Below are 19,016 nucleotides of genomic sequence, written 5' to 3'. Positions count from 1 at the left end.
ATGTCACCATCACTAGTGTTGAGGAAACTTACAGTATATGCGGCAAAACCCGAACCGGACGGCTCGACCCTTGATTGCTTTAGGCCGCAGCACTTACAGTAAGTTCACTTAACACGAATTATCACTGAAATCCCATGATGAAAACAGTTCAATGATACAGTGTATATACAAAGATAAATCATTATGTAAATACATGACTTATCGTGTCCTGATCCTGAGTTATATCCTGTATTATACTCCAGAGCTGCACTCACTATTCTGCTGGTGAGGTCACTGTGTACATACATTACATTACTTATCCTGTACTGATCCTGAGTTATGTCCTGTATTATACTCCAGATCTGTACTCACTATTCTGCTGGTGAGGTCACTGTGTACATACATTACATTACTTATCCTGTACTGATCCTGAGTTATGTCCTGTATTATACCCCAGAGCTGTACTCACTATTCTGCTGGTGAGGTCACTGTGTACATACATTACATTACTTATCCTGTACTGATCCTGAGTTATGTCCTGTATTATACTCCAGATCTGTACTCACTGTCACGATTCGGCTGGCTGGAGGTGGATCCTCTGTGCCAGAGAGGGATTGGCATGGACCGTGTTGGTGGACCGGTTCTAAGTTGCTACTGGTATTCACCAGAGCCCGCCGCAAAGCGGGATGGTCTTGCAGGCGCGGTAGCAACCAGGTCGTATCCACCAGCAACGGCTCAACCTCTCTGACTGCTGAAGATAGGCGCGGTACAAGGGAGTAGACAAGAGCAAGGTCGGATGTAGCAGAAGGTCAGGGCAGGCAGCAAGGATCGTAGTCAGGGGCAACGGCAGGAGGTCTGGAACACAGGCTAGGAACACACAAGGGAACGCTTTCACTGGCACAAGGGCCACAAGATCCGGCGAGGGAGTGCAGGGGAAGTGAGGTATAAGTAGGGAGTGCACAGGTGATAACACTGATTAGGCCTGCTGCGCCAATCAGTGGCGCAGTGGCCCTTTAAATTGCAGAGACCCGGCGCGCGCGCGCCCTAAGGAGCGGGGCCGCGCGCGCCGGGACAAGACAGACGGGGAACGGGTCAGGTACGGGAGCCGGGACGCGCATCGCGAGCGGGCGCCTCCCGCGTCGCGAATCGCATCCCGGCTGGGAGTGATATTGCAGCGCACCCCGTCAGCAGGTCTGACCGGGGCGCTGCGAATGAGAGGATGCTGCGAGCGCTCCGGGGAGGAGCGGGGACCCGGAGCGCTCGGCGTAACACTCACTATTCTGCTGGTGAGGTCGCTGCTTACATACATTACATTACTTATCCTGTACTGATCCTGAGTTATATCCTGTATTATACTCCAGAACTGTACTCTCTATTCTGCTGGTGAGGTCACTGTGTACATACATTACATTACTTATCCTGTACTGATCCTGAATTATATCCTGTATTATACTCCAGAACTGTATTCTCTATTCTGCTGGTGGGGTCACTGTGTACATACATTACATTACTTATCCTGTACTGATCCTGAGTTATATCCTGTATTATACTCCAGAGCTGTACTCACTATTCTGCTGGTGAGGTCACTGTGTACATAGATTACATTAATTATCCTGTACTGATCCTGAGCTATATCCTGTAGCTATTTTATTTAAAATATAAAACATTACAATAAAACAATAACACAAGTATAACATACATTCAAATCTTTATACCTGTATTATATATAAATATAACAAATACACAAAACTTTGTCCATAAGCATGGGCAGTTTAAAGGCAGCACCCAGCCTCTCATACTCCAGAGAACGCACCTTCACCAAGTCACCCAGTATGTTCCTAACCACCTCATCCACAGGGAGGATTTTATGCTGCGTTGACACTAAACACCGTGCGTTCCACGTGTAGTACCTGATCACTGAGCTGACTAGGAATAAAGTGCACCGGTCCCAGCCTCCAAGGTTTCTGAATGCCCCATAGGCCCATTCCGCATAGGAGAGACTAGCCAGCTGAGGCCAACCAATGGAAGTACCCACCCTGGTGTAAACCTCTGTGTTAAAGAGACAATGAAGCAGAAGATGCTCCATGCTTTCCAGCATACCTCCACACTCTTCGTGGGGACATCCCCGATCCTCAGAGCTCTTGCACTTCAGATTGTCCCTCACACATAGTTTCCCAAGTCAAGTCCTAAAACTTCAAGGGGATCCTGATAGATTTCAAAAGCCCTAAACCAACCCCCAGATCCCGACTTGGGCAGTCCTTGAGCGCCAATGGTCTCTGGAAATGAGAAGACAGGACCCTCTTGTCAAGGAATTTACTCGACAGAGTCCTAATCTCCCCCATCTCCAGACCCCACCGACTGATAACCTTCAGAACCGGGGTAGCATAAGACGGGAGATGCCCGTGAGGTGCCCAAGAATTCTCAGATTTCTGCTATGGAACAACCAGTATGGTTTTTTGTTTAGTCTCCTCCCCTTTTATACCATCACTAACTCTCTGCATAGAAGTATGGAGGCGACCATAGTGCCTCCACTCCATTATGACTTCCTTGCTCTGAGTCTGCAACTTATATCAAACAGTGAGCTGGGCCCCCATGATCTCCAGAACGGAACTCCGAATCCTTTGTTATAAGTTGAGCGGGGATTGGCATGCGGTCTACACAAACTAAAATTCAGTCAAGTGAGAAGCACTAACAGTCCCAGCAAGGCAAAAGGCTCCCAGGAGTTACTCTGCATTCCCCTAGCTCTGATCTGCACTGTAAAGGATTACAACATCTGACCTTACCTCAGTAAAGAGAGTTTTCTGTAACCCTGCATCTGTGGTCCTTAGTGTCCCCAGCACTTGGCCCAGGAGAACTGTCTAACCTTGGAGCGTTGTGGTTAATGCTACCCTGGCATCACGAACTGTGCATAACCCCAGTAGTTAACCACACCATACTCTGTTTTCTCCAGCAGCTTCATAGGCTATGAATGGAGTGGTGGCATACGCAGAAGATGCCATTCTGGAGATTGTGCAGGACGTCCTGTGATCTTACACTTCTCCTTAATCCTGTACATTGGAGATAAGTTAATTTAGGTTGTGGTTATTTAGGTATTTTAGGATACCCCTTTAAATCTTAGGTTGTGGTAATTTCTCATCTGGAGTCTTCTCTATTTAATTTTTTTCATCCATAGTTTTCTATGGGCTAGCATAGGCTATTATTAGAGAATAATGGCTTAGCAGAGAGAGGGGGTGGAGTCTGATCACTGCACCTGGCCATCTAATTAAGCTGCTAGTGCCAGAGGACTCCTAGGTGAACTGATTAGACTGCTAAGTGGGTTGATGCAGTCTTGATGCTTTTTCTTTTTCAAAATGGGATATTTAGAGTAAAGTGATTTGACCTATAATCACAGGTGATTTATGAAGATTTTATGTCTTTAGGCCGTGTTCACACGTTGAATTCTTACTGCATTTTTCACACATTTATACAGCATTTTGTCTACTTTCACTTACATTTTTCTAAATTGTGGAAAAAATTACATGGGTTTACCTTGATTTGCACAATTGCTGTAAAATACCATTTTTTTGCCGCAATGTTGGGAAAATCACAGAAAAAAACAAAAAAAAATGCAGCAAAAAATCTTGGGGGAGGTTTATAATTAATATCCTGATTCCATAGTAATTGCAAGGTGTAAATAAAGTAGAGCCCGGCACCCACGGTGAGTGCCAGGCTCTACTTTATTTACACCCTGGACTTTTTTGCCACAAGCACCTCCCCTACTGAAGTGCCGACCCATATGCTATCTCAACCATAGTAATTGCAGCAGCCTACAGATCTGGGAGGGAAGGGGTCTGGTACCTGCTAGGAGGGATGATGACATCTTATAATTCAGCTGACCCAGGACTGACATTCCGTGACATACATTAAGCACAGTAACTTTTTGAGAGTGAGACTAGTGACCACATGACCCAGTTGCAGTAATAAAACAAAGGATAGGGGATAAGATGTCTGATCAGGGAGGGGTCTGGCCGCTGGGGCGTTCTGAACACGTAAGCTTGGAGGTTCCATTTTCGTGATGTCATGCAACACCCCCTCTATTCATATCTATGGGAGGGGGCGTGGCGTGACATCATGAGGGGCGTTAACGTGACATCACGTCTCCGGAACAGCGCCTGGCACAGAATGTGGGGGGCTGCATGGAGATAGCGAGAGTCCCAAAAGCGGCACCCCTGCAATCAGACATCTTGTCCCCTATCCTTTGGTCTAAGGCTGGACTACTCCTTTAACAGAAGTCTCCCAACGCGGTTCCTTCGTTTTGTAAAGTTTCCACTGAGGGTTAAATCTCCCTCGTCCACGTCAGGCTGTGGAGGCTTTTAGGCCTTCAGTCGTAATCTGTTTTTGAGTAAATTTCAAGCGGCCACTTAGTACTTCAGTTCTGTATCCAGATGTATTAGAGAAGTGTAATCTTCCATCTCGGGCATTACCAATACCATAATGCGCATAAATCAAAAAATTGAGAGGAGAAAACTAATAAGGTAGCCTTTGAGCCGTGTCTTGTAAATGTCAGGATGATCGATGACGCCTCTATTCATTATGCAAAGTCGTTGCACTTAACATGAAATTTTAGAATCTGATTTTATGTTCTACACAAAGAGCCTCCCCGCCCCGGTACGCGGCCGTCTGCTGCGTCTCACTCACAGCTTAATTGAAACCAAGTCTTTGGATTCTACTGTATGACGAGAGGAGCTTGACCTGTAGCCAGACACGGACTCGCCCACCTGGAAGCCGGTGATTCCCCCCAGATGGCCTCTTGAACCATGAAATAGGCCTCCCTCTTTAATAAATGTGCCCTGCCAACTTCACCATAAAATTTCTCCCGCGAGTGGCCCACTCTACATGCGTCCATATAGTAAGCGTGGTCATTTATATAAAGTGTACCTGTTGTTTCAAAAAAAAATGTTTAGGTTAACCCTTCAGAATGATGACAAGGTCATTTTAGTTCTTTCCCTGCTGTTATTGAGCCCATGAGAGCCCTCTCCGTGGTGCACAGCTATTTTAAATTTTCTCCATTTCTGTTTTCCTGGAGAGCGCACACACAGTTACTTCCTCTCATAGTTGCCTGCATATTTACAGCATAGCGCAGGATAAATCCCTTGTTGCTATGTCATTGTGGTCACAAGACCTAGTTACAGGAATAAAACACATGGATGCAGCTGCGCTGAGAGCCCCCTCCATGATGTACAGCTATTTTTAATTCTCTCCATTTCTGTTTTCCAGGAGAATGCATTCAGTTATTTCCTCTCTTAGATGGCTGTCTAGATTTGCTGTGCCAGTACATAGTGGTGGTAAAAGTGTACTGAACAGGCAGGCACTGTGGAGGGAGAAGTGGCACTTAATTTCCAAGGTACTAAAAGAAACAGCAGCACAGCAAGGAAGGGGTTACACTAAGCTCTTAACTCATATTGCAGAAAAGCCTGTAGACCAGTGTTTTCCAACCAGCATGCCTCCAGCTGTTGCAAAACTAGGAGTTGCATGCTAGGAGTTGTAGTTTTACAACAGTTAGAGGGACACTGGTTAAGAAACACTGCTATAAACTAAAAGAAGGTTAGTTATATTCAGGAGGAAGCATTGTGTACATACAGCAGCAGCACAGCAAGGAAGGGGTTTCGCTAAGCACTGAACTGCTGATGATGTGAGAGGGTAGCCTTGATGTACCTTTCAAGGACAGTAAGCATACTCTTCCTACTCTTTGGTAAAAATATATGGTGCTGGTGGAACTTTAATTACTTCACTACCTCTACATCACGTTAAATACATTAAGTCCTGTCATCCCATTTCACTCCATCTGCTGGGGAACGACAACTCCCAGCACACCCTGCATACTTACGAACTTGCTGTGAGTTGTAGTTTACAGTACAGCTGGGAGCCACAGATAGCATTTCCTTCTTAACCCATTCATGTCCTGTTCTTCATGATTGGTGGGTAGTTGCTGGCATAGGAGCTGTGCCCATATTATTATGTGCCGGTGCCAGCGGTTATAGTCAATATCCCTCTTTAATAGCTGAGATTGGAGATGACTACAGTCCCCCACTTTAACCCCTCAAATGCTGAGGTCTGTAGTAACGACAGAACCAAAGGACGGGTGAAGGCTAATGGATTATCTGACCGTGTTAAACGAAAGGCAATAATTCTTGGGAATACTAAGTATTCTAAAGCATTTTATAACAGATGAAAGGATTGCTGCTCCAAGTTCCCTGGTAAGATAAAAAAAAAACTTTGATGAAAAAAAAAAAAAAAGATAAAATAAACTTAATTTTGACATTAAAAAAACTTATTTAGTAAGGAGAGTAAAACTTTTAAAATAAGCAAACAATAAAAAGTAAATACTGTATGCTAATGTAATTGTGTATGGCAAAAATAAAATTGTTTATGGTTTTGTGCCCACAACCGTGCACCGCCACCCCCCAACACTGCATTTCTGATGCCACTGGGTTCTCACTGCTAACCTGCTGGGACACCTATATGTAAGCATAGTTTTAAAGTTTTAAAGTTGCAGCGACCAAAATAACAAGTCACGCGTCATGGCGGGTTTCTAAACTATGAATACCTGGAAATGTATCAGAGTAATTCATAGTGTTCTGGCATTGTTCGGCCTTAACTATTATAAAAGTTCTTGTACATAGGAGCAATATTATAGTAGTTTTATTCTTGTATATAGGAGCAGTATTATAGTAGTTATATTCTTGTATATAGGAGCAGTATTATAGTAGTTATATTCTTGTATATAGGAGCAGTATTATAGTAGTTATATTCTTGTATATAGGAGCAGTATTATAGTAGTTATATTCTTGTATATAGGAGCAGTATTATAGTAGTTATATTCTTGTATATAGGAGCAGTATTATAGTAGTTATATTCTTGTATATAGGAGCAGTATTATAGTAGTTATATTCTTGTATATAGGAGGCAGTATTATAGTAGTTATATTTTTGTATATAGGAGCAGTATTATTGTTACGCCGAGCGCTCCGGGTCCCCGCTCCTCCCCGGAGCGCTCGCTTCACTCTCCCCGCGGCAGCGCTCCGGTCACGTCCTCTGACCCGGGGCGCTGCGATTCCGCTGCCAGCCGGGATGCGATTCGCGATGCGGGTAGCGCCCGCTCGCGATGCGCACCCCGGCTCCCCTACCTGACTCGCTCTCCGTCTGTTCTGTCCCGGCGCGCGCGGCCCCGCTCCCTAGGGCGCGCGCGCGCCGGGTCTCTGCGATTTAAAGGGCCACTGCGCCGCTGATTGGCGCAGTGGTTCCAATCAGTGTGTTCACCTGTGCACTTCCCTATATCACCTCACTTCCCCTGCACTCCCTTGCCGGATCTTGTTGCCTTAGTGCCTAGTGAAAGCGTTCCCTTGTCTGTTCCTAGTCCGTGTTCCTGACCTCCTGCCGTTGCCCCTGACTACGATCCTTGCCGCCTGCCCCCGACCTTCTGCTACGTCCGACCTTGCTTCTGCCTACTCCCTTGTACCGCGCCTATCTTCAGCATCTTCAGCAGCCAGAGAGGTGAGCCATTGCTAGTGGATACGACCTGGTCACTACCGCCGCAGCAAGACCATCCCGCTTTGCGGCGGGCTCTGGTGAAAACCTGTAGTGGCTTAGAACCGGTCCACTAGCGCGGTCCTCGCCTTCCCTCTCTGGCACAGAGGATCCACTACCTGCCAGCCGGCATCGTGACAGTAGATCCGGCCATGGATCCCGCTGAAGTTCCTCTGTCAGTTGTCGCTGACCTCACCACGGTGGCCGCCCAGCAAGCCCGACAGATCGCCCTTCTAACCCGTCAGCTGTCGGAAATGTCCACCATTTCGCACCAACTTCAGTCGCAACTTCTCCAGCAATCTTCTCCTCCGCCAGCTCCTGCACCTCCTCCGCAGCGAGTGGCCACTCCTAGCCTCTGCCTGTCCTTGCCGGACAAATTTGATGGGGACTCTAAGTATTGCCGTGGCTTTCTTTCGCAATGTTCCCAGCACTTGGAGATGATGTCGGACCAGTTTCCTACTGAAAGGTCTAAGGTGGCTTTCGTGTTCTGCCTTCTGTCTGGAAAAGCCCTGTCATGGGCCGCACCGCTCTGGGACCGCAATGACCCCGTCACTGCCTCCGTACACTCCTTCTTCTCGGAAATTCGAAGTGTCTTTGAGGAACCTGCCCGAGCTTCTTCAGCCGAGATTGCCCTGCTGAACCTGGCCCAGGGTGTTTCTTCCGTTGGCGAGTACGCCATTCAGTTCCGTGCTCTTGCTTACGAGTTGTCCTGGAATAGTGAGGTTCTCTGCGCGACCTTTAAAAAAGGCCTATCCAGCAACATTAAAGATGTTCTGGCCGCACGAGAGACTCCTGCTGACCTACATGAACTCATTCATCTAGCCACTCGCATTGACATGCGTTCTTCCGGATGGCGTCTGGAGCTCCGCCTGGATATGGACTTTGTTCGCACAAAGCGTTTTTTCTCTCCGGCTCCTCTCTCCTCTGGTCCTCTGCAATCTGTTCCTGTGCTTCCCGCCGCGGAGGCTATGCAAGTTGACCGGTCTTGCTTGACACCTCAAGAGAGGACACGACGCCGCATGGAGAATCTTTGCCTGTACTATGCCGGTACCGAACACTTCCTGAAGGATTGTCCTATCCGTCCTCCCCGCCTGGAAAGACGTACGCTGACTCCGCACAAAGGTGACACAGTTCTTGATGTCAACTCTGCTTCTCCACGCCTTACTGTGCCTGTGCGGATATCTGCCTCTACCTTCTCCTTCTCTACTATGCTCTTCTTGGATTCCGGATCTGCAGGAAAATTTTTTTTGGCCTCTCTCATCAACAGGTTCTACGTTCCTGTGACCAGTCTCGCCAGACCCCTCTACATCTATTGTTTTTACAATAAAAGATTGGACTGTCTCGTACGTTTCCACACAGAACCCCTCCTAATTTGCATCGGACCTCATCACGGAAAAAAATTGAGTTTTTTTTTCCTCAGGTTCTTTGGCCCCAAGAAGAGGGGGAGACCCAAGGGGGGGTACTGTTACGCCGAGCGCTCCGGGTCCCCGCTCCTCCCCGGAGCGCTCGCTTCACTCTCCCCGCGGCAGCGCTCCGGTCACGTCCTCTGACCCGGGGCGCTGCGATTCCGCTGCCAGCCGGGATGCGATTCGCGATGCGGGTAGCGCCCGCTCGCGATGCGCACCCCGGCTCCCCTACCTGACTCGCTCTCCGTCTGTTCTGTCCCGGCGCGCGCGGCCCCGCTCCCTAGGGCGCGCGCGCGCCGGGTCTCTGCGATTTAAAGGGCCACTGCGCCGCTGATTGGCGCAGTGGTTCCAATCAGTGTGTTCACCTGTGCACTTCCCTATATCACCTCACTTCCCCTGCACTCCCTTGCCGGATCTTGTTGCCTTAGTGCCTAGTGAAAGCGTTCCCTTGTCTGTTCCTAGTCCGTGTTCCTGACCTCCTGCCGTTGCCCCTGACTACGATCCTTGCCGCCTGCCCCCGACCTTCTGCTACGTCCGACCTTGCTTCTGCCTACTCCCTTGTACCGCGCCTATCTTCAGCATCTTCAGCAGCCAGAGAGGTGAGCCATTGCTAGTGGATACGACCTGGTCACTACCGCCGCAGCAAGACCATCCCGCTTTGCGGCGGGCTCTGGTGAAAACCTGTAGTGGCTTAGAACCGGTCCACTAGCGCGGTCCTCGCCTTCCCTCTCTGGCACAGAGGATCCACTACCTGCCAGCCGGCATCGTGACAGTAGATCCGGCCATGGATCCCGCTGAAGTTCCTCTGTCAGTTGTCGCTGACCTCACCACGGTGGCCGCCCAGCAAGCCCGACAGATCGCCCTTCTAACCCGTCAGCTGTCGGAAATGTCCACCATTTCGCACCAACTTCAGTCGCAACTTCTCCAGCAATCTTCTCCTCCGCCAGCTCCTGCACCTCCTCCGCAGCGAGTGGCCACTCCTAGCCTCTGCCTGTCCTTGCCGGACAAATTTGATGGGGACTCTAAGTATTGCCGTGGCTTTCTTTCGCAATGTTCCCAGCACTTGGAGATGATGTCGGACCAGTTTCCTACTGAAAGGTCTAAGGTGGCTTTCGTGTTCTGCCTTCTGTCTGGAAAAGCCCTGTCATGGGCCGCACCGCTCTGGGACCGCAATGACCCCGTCACTGCCTCCGTACACTCCTTCTTCTCGGAAATTCGAAGTGTCTTTGAGGAACCTGCCCGAGCTTCTTCAGCCGAGATTGCCCTGCTGAACCTGGCCCAGGGTGTTTCTTCCGTTGGCGAGTACGCCATTCAGTTCCGTGCTCTTGCTTACGAGTTGTCCTGGAATAGTGAGGTTCTCTGCGCGACCTTTAAAAAAGGCCTATCCAGCAACATTAAAGATGTTCTGGCCGCACGAGAGACTCCTGCTGACCTACATGAACTCATTCATCTTGCCACTCGCATTGACATGCGTTCTTCCGGATGGCGTCTGGAGCTCCGCCTGGATATGGACTTTGTTCGCACAAAGCGTTTTTTCTCTCCGGCTCCTCTCTCCTCTGGTCCTCTGCAATCTGTTCCTGTGCTTCCCGCCGCGGAGGCTATGCAAGTTGACCGGTCTTGCTTGACACCTCAAGAGAGGACACGACGCCGCATGGAGAATCTTTGCCTGTACTATGCCGGTACCGAACACTTCCTGAAGGATTGTCCTATCCGTCCTCCCCGCCTGGAAAGACGTACGCTGACTCCGCACAAAGGTGACACAGTTCTTGATGTCAACTCTGCTTCTCCACGCCTTACTGTGCCTGTGCGGATATCTGCCTCTACCTTCTCCTTCTCTACTATGCTCTTCTTGGATTCCGGATCTGCAGGAAAATTTTTTTTGGCCTCTCTCATCAACAGGTTCTACGTTCCTGTGACCAGTCTCGCCAGACCCCTCTACATCTATTGTTTTTACAATAAAAGATTGGACTGTCTCGTACGTTTCCACACAGAACCCCTCCTAATTTGCATCGGACCTCATCACGGAAAAAAATTGAGTTTTTTTTTCCTCAGGTTCTTTGGCCCCAAGAAGAGGGGGAGACCCAAGGGGGGGTACTGTTACGCCGAGCGCTCCGGGTCCCCGCTCCTCCCCGGAGCGCTCGCTTCACTCTCCCCGCGGCAGCGCTCCGGTCACGTCCTCTGACCCGGGGCGCTGCGATTCCGCTGCCAGCCGGGATGCGATTCGCGATGCGGGTAGCGCCCGCTCGCGATGCGCACCCCGGCTCCCCTACCTGACTCGCTCTCCGTCTGTTCTGTCCCGGCGCGCGCGGCCCCGCTCCCTAGGGCGCGCGCGCGCCGGGTCTCTGCGATTTAAAGGGCCACTGCGCCGCTGATTGGCGCAGTGGTTCCAATCAGTGTGTTCACCTGTGCACTTCCCTATATCACCTCACTTCCCCTGCACTCCCTTGCCGGATCTTGTTGCCTTAGTGCCTAGTGAAAGCGTTCCCTTGTCTGTTCCTAGTCCGTGTTCCTGACCTCCTGCCGTTGCCCCTGACTACGATCCTTGCCGCCTGCCCCCGACCTTCTGCTACGTCCGACCTTGCTTCTGCCTACTCCCTTGTACCGCGCCTATCTTCAGCATCTTCAGCAGCCAGAGAGGTGAGCCGTTGCTAGTGGATACGACCTGGTCACTACCGCCGCAGCAAGACCATCCCGCTTTGCGGCGGGCTCTGGTGAAAACCTGTAGTGGCTTAGAACCGGTCCACTAGCGCGGTCCTCGCCTTCCCTCTCTGGCACAGAGGATCCACTACCTGCCAGCCGGCATCGTGACAATTATAGTAGTTATATTCTTGTATATAGGAGCAGTATTATAGTAGTTATATTCTTGTATATAGGAGGCAGTATTATAGTAGTTATATTTTTGTATATAGGAGCATTATTATAGTAGTTATATTCCTGTATATAGGAGCAGTATTATAGTAGTTATATTCTTGTATATAGGAGCAGTATTATAGTAGTTATATTCTTGTATATAGGAGGCAGTATTATAGTAGTTATATTTTTGTATATAGGAGCAGTATTATAGTAGTTATATTCTTGTATATAGGAGCAGTATTATAGTAGTTATATTCTTGTATATAGGAGCAGTATTATAGTAGTTATATTCATGTATATAGGAGCAGTATTATAGTAGTTATATTCATGTATATAGGAGCAGTATTGTAGTAGTTATATTCTTGTACATAGGAGCAGTATTATGATAGTTATATTCTTGTATATAGGAGCAGTATTATGGTAGTTATATTCTTGTATATAGGAGCAGTATTATAGTAGTTATATTCTTGTATATAGGAGCAGTATTATAGTAGTTATATTCTTGTATATAGGGGCAGTATTAAAGTAGTTATATTCTTGTATATAGGAGCAGTATTAAAGTAGTTATATTCTTGTATATAGGGGCAGTATTATAGTAGTTATATTCTTGTATATCGGAGCCGTATTAAAGTAGTTATATTCTTGTATATCGGAGCAGTATTATAGTAGTTATATTCTTGTATATAGGAGCAGTATTATAGTAGTTATATTCTTGTATATAGGAGGCAGTATTATAGTAGTTATATTCTTGTATATAGGAGCAGTATTATAGTATTTATATTCTTGTACATAGGAGTCAGTATTATAGTAGTTATATTCTTGTACATAGAGACATTATTATAGTAGTTATATTCTTGTATATAGGAGGCAATATTATAGTAGTTATATTCTTGTATATAGGAGCAGTATTATAGTAGTTATATTCTTGTATATAGGAGCAGTATTATAGTAGTTATATTCTTGTATATAGGAGGAGTAGTATAGTAGTTATATTCTTGTATATAGGAGCAGTATTATAGTAGTTATATTGTATATAGGAGCAGTATTATAGTAGATATATTATTGTATATAGGAGCAGTATTATAGTAGTTATATTCTTGTACATAGGAGCAGTATTATAGTAGATATATTATTGTATATAGGAGCAGTATTATAGTAGTTATATTCTTGTACATAGGAGCAGTGTTATAGTAGTTATATTATTGTATATAGGAGGAGTATTATAGTAGTTATATTCCTGTACATAGGAGGCAGTATTATAGTAGTTATATTCTTGTATATAGGAGGCAGTATTATAGTAGTTATATTATTGTATATAGGAGCAGTATTATAGTAGTTATATTCTTGTACATAGGAGCAGTGTTATAGTAGTTATATTCTTGTATATAGGAGCAGTATTATAGTAGTTATATTCTTGTATATAGGAGGCAGTATTATAGTAGATATATTATTGTATATAGGAGCAGTATTATAGTAGTTATATTCTTGTATATAAGAGCAGTGTTATAGTAGTAGTTATATTCTTGTATATAGGAGCAGTATTATAGTAGTTATATTCTTGTACATAAGAGCAGTGTTATAGTAGTTATATTCTTGTATATAGGAGCAGTATTATAGTAGTTATATTCTTGTATATAGGAGCAGTATTATAGTAGTTATATTCTTGTATATAGGAGCAGTATTATAGTAGTTATATTCTTGTATATAGGAGGCAGTATTATAGTAGTTATATTCTTGTATATAGGAGACAGTATTATAGTAGTTATATTCTTGTATATAGGAGGCAGTATTATAGTAGTTATATTCTTGTATATAGGAGGCAGTATTATAGTAGTTATATTCTTGTACATAGGAGCAGTATTATAGTAGTTATATTCTTGTATAGAGGAGCAGTATTGTAGTAGCTATATTCTTGTATATAGGAGCAGTATTATAGTAGTTATATTCTTGTATATAGGAGCAGTATTATAGTAGTTATATTCTTGTATATAGGAGCAGTATTATAGTAGTTATATTCTTGTATATAGGAGCAGTATTATAGTAGTTATATTCATTTATAATTATTTTATTGACTGTTAATATCAGTTGTGGCTGTAGTAACCCTTTAACTCCAATGATTTATATAAGCTCAGGTTTTATTCTGAGGTGGATTTTACTTCATGTGTTTGTCCTGATTCACAATTTTGATTTTGAATTTCTTTCCAAATTTTCCTGGTTGTGACTGGACACATACAGCTCCACCCCTTGTGTCAGACATATCTCCTAACAGTTCTGCTCTCATTGTTTATTTATGCTCTAAACTCCCACAATGCACTGCTTGCTGGTAACATCAAACAAGAACATCATTTGAGGTCCGGACAGGACAATTTCGGTCAATCGAATTAGACCAGTGTTTCCCAACCAGGTGCCTCCAGCTGTTGCAAATCTACAACTCCCAGCATGCCCGGACAGCCTACAGCTGTCCGGGCATGCTGGGAGTTGTAGTTTTGCAACAGCTTGAGGCACCCTGGTTGGGAAACACTGATATAGACACTTGAGAGGTTGAATGTTTGCTGCTACTGTTTTTGTTTTGCAAAGATGGTTTGAAAATGTAAGACTCAATCTGATTGGCTGCACTATGGCAAAATGGACCCATAGACTGAATGGGTGGGGGGGATCAATTAAATCTCTGCAGCAATGTTGTCAGAACTCATACATCTATTTCCCAAATGCAACCTCTGTATATGCCGCTGAGCATGTGCACTCAGCTCTTTTAGTCAACCATAGCAAGGCTGCTTCGGAGTAGAACCTGTGCTGTGAGAACCACTATTACCCTTTGTTTGGCCATTTTTGTATATTTAGAGGCAAGCGCATCGATTTTAAGAAGCTCATTTCTTAACCATCCCCATAGTTTAAAGGGGTATTCCATTTTTTTAAATATATATATATATATATATATATATATATATATATATATAATCAACCGGCTCCAGAAAGTTTAAATAGATTTTTAAATTGCTTCTATTAAAAAATCTTAATCCTTCCAATAATTATCAGCTGCTTAAGTTGAGTTGTTTTTTTTCTGTCTGACAACAGTGCTCTCTGCTGACATCTCTGCTTGTCTCGGGAACTGCACAGAGTAGAAGTGGTTTGCTATGGGGATTTACTTCTACTCTGGACAGTTCCCGAGACAGGTGTCATCAGAGAGCACTTAGACAGAAAAGAACAACTCAACTTCAGCAGCTCATAAGTAATGAAAGGATTAAGATTTTGTAATAGAAGTCATTTACAAATCTGTTTAACTTTCTGGAGACAGTTTTTTTTTTCCTGGATAACCCCTTTAACTTTGTTCTCCAGACGCACTGTAAGCATTTCTATGACTCGCTGCTATTATTGACAATTTTTCATGTCTTTTACCCATACGTATGTAATAGAATTTCGATTCTTGCAGGTTCAAGACATTTCTTTTTACGGCTGATTCCCAGAGGAACGTCTGTCATATAAAATAGTCCGCGGCGGCTCACATGTGCACATGTTTAGCGCTGATTCGAACCTGCTGCCGCGTGCAGGTGCAGCGTGCTGCGAGGCGCTCCGGACGGGGGAGGGGGACACATTACATAGGTGACTCCTGATGGAGCTTCAAGAAGATTACATTAGGCCCCGGCAATGGCATTTTCCAAATTTGTGCTTTTAATGGAAGATTGTGCGCCAGTCACGGACGTCGCTGCTCACATGTGCTTTGTGAACCCCCTTTATTAAGGGCGTTGTGCAGAAGGAATCCATGCTAGGCCTTAAAGGGGTACTCTGGTGAAAAAATCAACTGGTGCCAGAAAGTTAAACAGATTTGTAAATTACTTCTATTTAAAAATCTTTACCCTTCCAGTACTTTTAAGCAGCAGTATGCTACAGAGGAAATTCTTTTCTTTTTGAATTCCTTTTGTTCTTGTTCACAGTGCTCTCTGCTGACACCTGATGGCCGTATCAGGAACTATCCAGAGCCGGATAAAATGCCCATAGCAAACCTATGCTGCTCTGGACAGTTCCTGACATGGACAGAGGTGTCAGCAGAGAGCATTGTGGACAAGACCAAAAAGAAATTAAAAAAGAAAAGAATGTAGCATACAGCTGCTAAAAAGTACTGGAAGGGTAAAGATTTTTTAACAGAAGTCATTTACAAATCTGTTTAATTTTCTGGCACCAGTTGATTTAAAAAAAAAAAATTTTTCCTCCGGAGTACCCCTTTAAATCAGTCTGACGTTTTCTAACCTTGCTGGATAACCATCCTTATAAATTGTGGGTGAGGAGGATAAATGATGGGGTCCTTCCTAACCGTCCCTACGTAAAACACACCTATCTCCATTGTCATGGAGCGTTTCACCCAAAATGTCTATAAATCCTTGAATATTTTGCTTTCATCAAGTTGCTAAAAATTGTGTTTAGATTTTGTGTTGTAGATGGTTACGCTGGGCATGGAAGTCCTCAATGTGCAGTGAAGGAAAAAAGTATTTAATCCCCAGAGAGGCCCTTATTCAACGACTCCTCTCCTGCACAGATTACTTCTCCCTCTTGGAGACTGGAAACGTAAGACGATATCCTCACAGTGCGGACTGGGACAAGGTTAAGAAACAGAAACTTGATTGTAGACTAGACAGGTGACATGGCCTAAATGTAAGGTAAACCTAGCATTAAAGGGGTACTCTGCCGATAGACATCTTATCCCCTACCCAAAGGATAGGTGATAAGATGTCAGATCGCAGGCGTCCCCAGACCCCGATCTCGGCTGTAGCACCCCCAGACATTTGGTCAGGTGCACAGATTCACTCTGTGCCGAATGACTGGTGATGCAAGGCAGAGGCTCGTGACGCCACGGCCACGCCCCACTTGTGCCGTCATGGCCACGTCCCCTCAATGTAAGTCTATGTCCCATAGGCTTGCATTGAGGGGGCATGGCCATGACATCACAAGCCTCCGGCACTGCACCCGATGCTCTAAACGAAGGCCTGGTGCAGCACGGAAACCCTTTGGATAGGGGATAACATGTTTAGGGGTAGAGTACCACTTTAAGGAACCGGGATCGCTTTACTTTGTCTTCTCAACAAAGCCCAAGCAAGACTACTCACCAGCAGGTTTAGGTCTATTCAATGACCTACACAGGCACAGGGGTGTGCACGGGGGTGTGCATGTGCAGTAGCCAAGACCTTTCAACATCACTGGAAGTGGTGCGTTCCAGTGTTTTACTGAGGTTCTGGATTTTTGCAACATCACCGGCAGTGCTTTTATCTTTTTCTTGCAACAAAAGGGGACCTATGAGTGGAGGGTTAATCCAACATTATTTACATTTGATCGCTAAACGATCACTAGGACCCTATATTTCCCACCCAATATAAAACTTAATGTTTATTGAGCCAAGATTAAAATAACCTCACACACATATTGATCCATATTCCATTAATTGGCATGACACTGCATGCTATCGGATTGTATTGAAGAGATAGATTGTGGCTGCAGTCCACAATCTAAGGTGTGAGACAATTTAAAATCTTACACATTGCCCGACGTTTCGCTACAGGCTGTGGCTTTATCAAGGGCTAAGAGGCAAATGGCGGTCGCCATTTGCCTCTTAGCCCTTGATAAAGCCACAGCCTGTGGCGAAACGTCGGGCGGGCGGGCAATGTGTTAGATATAGCATAAAGACGGTCACAAATAAGGTGCACTGCCTTTCAAGGCGGAAAGCCACTCACAGAATACTAGAAGAATTGTGCGGAAGGAAAACAAAGTAGATAAATGGTGTCTTCTTTTAGTATTATCATTTACCATGAGAAATTTTCATCTGAGAAAGAAGAATTTAATTTCTATATTATTTTTTTTATTTTAGCTCTGGCTATCCAGGGGTTAGTGCAGAATTTTGTTTTTAGCCATTCGGGTATTTATTGTGAAGCTCCTGTGATGGGACATGGTGTCACTGAACACATAAAACGCGGCAGGCATGTCGCCCCGCACAGGTAGTCTGCGCTCTCAGGGCTCTCGTTCCAAAATTTCAGGGTTAGTCGCCCGTGTTCAACCGACTCCGTAAAAAGTCCTGGGAGATGAACTTACTGAGCTAATGAAATAATTCGCCAACGCGTTTTACCCAATTAGTGTTCATTAATGCAGATCTGTTTTCTTGTGAAATTAGTCCCAACGCGTCTTGTGTGTGTGCGGAGTGAGATCCGGCAGAAAACAGCATGGAGCGCTGAACTTGTATAACCGGGAGATCCATTTTCTGCTAAGTGCCCCCTCTGCAGACTCTTTATTACCGGCAGGACCCCGAGAACAGGTGCTCCGAGGCCTCATTACACAATGAAGAACTGAGATGCTTAACCAGCTGTGAGATACCCACATGCCTGGGCCACCCTCCTCGTACAACATCACAATGAATTACAAGACGCCAGGATGATACTTTCACATGTTCCCTGTCATGTTTTTTATGTGATTATGTATTAAAAAAAATCCATAAATTTTTACACAGAAACATTTATAATAAGCTGAGATTATCAGTTTGTAGCAACTTCCTTGTAGACTTTAGTGTGTAGACTGGAAGAAAGTTAGCAGAGTCAGCTCATTATCATTAGAGGGAGGGGTCAGCAGAGTCAGCTCATTATCATTAGAGGGAGGGGTCAGCAGAGTCATCTCATTATCATTAGAGGGAGGGGTCAGCAGAGTCATCTCATTATCATTAGAGGGAGGAGTCAGCAGAGTCATTATCATTAGAGGGAGGAGTCAGCAGAGTCATTTCATTATCATTAGAGGGAGGAGTCAGCAGAGTCATTTCATTATCATTAGAGGGAGGGGTCAGCAGAGTAATTTAATTATCATTAGAGGGCGGAGTCAGCAGAGTCATCTCATTATCATTAGAGGGAGGGGTCAGCAGAGTCATTTCATTATCATTAGAGGGAGGAGTCAGCAGAGTCATGTCATTATCATTAGAGGGAGGAGTCAGTAGAGTCATCTCATTATCATTAGAGGGAGGGGTCAGCAGAGTCATTTCATTATCATTAGAGGGCGGAGTCAGCAGAGTCATCTCATTATCATTAGAGGGTGGGGTCAGCAGAGTAATTTCATTATCGTTAGAGGGCGGAGTCAGCAGAGTCATCTCATTATCATTAGAGGGAGGGGTCAGCAGAGTCATTTCATTATCATTAGAGGGAGGAGTCAGTAGAGTCATCTCATTATCATTAGAGGGAGGGGTCAGCAG

The sequence above is a fragment of the Hyla sarda genome, chromosome 2 (assembly GCF_029499605.1).
Source record: "Hyla sarda isolate aHylSar1 chromosome 2, aHylSar1.hap1, whole genome shotgun sequence".
Classification (NCBI taxonomy): Eukaryota; Metazoa; Chordata; class Amphibia; order Anura; family Hylidae; genus Hyla; species Hyla sarda.
This window is presented reverse-complemented; position numbering follows the sequence as displayed.